Raw genomic sequence first — 2,901 nt, forward strand, 5'->3', positions numbered from 1 at the left:
CAATCAAAAGACATAGACTGGCAGAATGGATTAAAAAGAAAGACTCAACAATATGATGCCTGCAACAGATTCATCTCATAGAAAAAGACATCCACAGACTAAAGGTGAAAGGATGGGGAAATATCTACCATGCACATGGTCTCAGTAAATAAGCAGATGTTTCCATCCTTATATAAGATAAAGTGAACTTCAAGAAAAAGTTAGTTAGAAGAGATAAAGAAGGACATTTCATACTGCTTAAGAGAACCATAAATCAGGAAGACATAACAATAGTAAATATTTATGTCCCAAACAATGGTGCATCCCTGTACATCAAACAAATCCTTCTCAATTTCATGAATAAAATAGACCACTACACAGTGGTCTGGGTGACTTTAACACACCACTGTCATCACTAGATAGATCTTCTAAACAAAAACCAATCAAAGAAACCATAGAACTCAATAACAGAATCAATAACCTAGACGTAATTGACATATATAGAATATTACATCCATCAATGAGAGAATTCTCTTTCTTCTCAGCAGCACATGGGACCTTCTCGAAAATAGACCATATGTTATGCCACAAAGCATTCCTTAGGAAATGCAAAAAAGTAGAGATACTGCCGTGTGTTCTATGAGATCATAATGGACTGAGAGTAGAAATCAATGAGAAAATAAAAAATAGAAATTACTCCAACATCTGGAGACTAAATACTATGCTATTGAATGAAACGTGATAACAAAAAAACATCAGGGAGGAGATAAAAACATTCTTAGACGTCAAAAAGAATGAAGATACATCAATATCAAAATCTCTGGGACACTATGAAAGTGCTACTAAGAGGAAAATTCATTGCATGGAGCGCATTCAAGAAAAGAATGAAAAGTCAACAACTAAATGACCTAACATTACATCTCAAAGCCCTAGAAAAAGAAGAACCGAATAACAGCAAAAGTAATAGAAGACAGGAAATAATTAAAATCAGAGCTAATCAATGAAATTGAAACAAAAGAAACAAATCCAAAAATTGACAAAACAAAAGTTGGTTCTTTGAAAAAGTAAACAAAATAGACAAACCCTTAGCCACACTAACAAAGAGAAGGAAAGAGAAAACTCAAATTACTAAAATTCTTGACGAAAAAGGAAATTTCATGAAAGACAACACTGAGATACAGAACATAATGAGAAACTACTTTGAAAATCTGTGTTCCAACAAAATAGAAACTACTGAAGACATTGACAAATTTCTAGAGACATATGCTCCTCTCAAACTGAACCACGAGGACATACAGAATTTAAAGAGATCAATATCAATAAATGAAAAAGAAGAAGCCATTAAAAATCTACCATCCAAGAAAAGCCCAGGACTACACGAATTCTCAGCCACGTTCTACAATACTTTCAAAGAAGAACACATTCCAATACTTCTCAAAGTATTCCAGGAAATAGAAAAGGAGGATACCCTACCAAACTCATTCTATGAGGTTAATATCACCCTTATATCCAAACCAGGCAAAGACATATCAAGGAAAGAAAATTTTAGACTAATATCCTTGATGAATATAAATGCAAAGATCCTTAACAAAATATTTGCAAATCGTATGCAAAAGCATATTAAGAAAACTGTGCACCACGATCAAGTGGGATTCATCCCTGGAATGCAAGGATGGTTTAACATCCGTAAATCAATAAATGTAATCCATCATGTCAATAGACTTAAGGATAAGAATCATATGGTTATTTCAATTGATGCAGAAAAAGCATTTGACAAAATACAACATCCCCTCTTGCTCAAAGCACTAGAAAAAATCGGGATAGTAGGAACATACCTGAATATTGTAAAGGCTATTTATGCTATGCCCATGACCAACGTCATTCTTAAGGGAGAAAAAATGAAACCATTCCCTTTAAAAATGGGAGCAAGACAGGGATGTCCTCTTTCACCACTTCTATTCAACATTGTCCGTGAAATGCAAGCCAGAGCAATTAGGCAGACTAAAGAAATTAAAGGGATATGAATAGGAAAAGAGGAACTTAAGGTGTCACTATTTGCTGATGACATGATTCTATATTTAGAGGAACCAAAAACTCCTCCAGAAACATCTAGATCTCATCAATGAATTCAGCAAAATAGCAGACTATAAAATCAACATGCATAAATCTCAAGCATTTTTATACACAAGCGATGAAACATCTGAAAGGGAAATGAGGAAAACAACTCCATTTGCAATAGCCTCAAAAAAACTAAAATACTTGGAAATCAATCTAACCAAAGAGGTAAAAGATCCTACAATGAAAACTACAAAACATTGAAGAAAGAAATTGAGGAAGACCTTAGAAGATGGAAAGAACTCCCATGTTCTTGGATAGGCAGAATTAATATTTTCAAAATGGCCATACTACCAAAAGTGCTATACAGATTCTATGCAATTCCAAATAAAATCCCAGTGGCGTACCTTACATAAATAGAGCAAGCAATCCTGTTATTCATCTGGAAGAATAAGAAACCCAGAATAACTAAAGGAAATCTTAACAAGAAGAGAAAAACAGGGGGTATCGCAATACCAGAACTCCAACTATACATACAAAGCAATAGTAGCAAAAACGGCATGGTATTGGTACCAAAATAGACAGGTGGATCAATAGTACAGAATAGAGGACATGGACACAAACCCAAATAAATACAATTTTCTCATACTAGTCAAAGGGGCCAAAATATGCAATGGAGAAAAAATAGCCTCTTCAACAAATGGTGCTGGGAAAACTGGAAATCCATATGTAACAGAATGAAAATAAAACCCTATCTCTCAACCTGCACAAAACTCAACTCTAAAGGATCAAGGACCTCGGAATCAGACCAGAGACCCTGCATCTTATAGAAGAAAAAGTAGGTCCAAATGTTCAATTTGTTGGCTT

The sequence above is a fragment of the Sciurus carolinensis genome, chromosome 17, assembly GCF_902686445.1.
Source record: "Sciurus carolinensis chromosome 17, mSciCar1.2, whole genome shotgun sequence".
Lineage (NCBI taxonomy): Eukaryota > Metazoa > Chordata > Mammalia > Rodentia > Sciuridae > Sciurus > Sciurus carolinensis.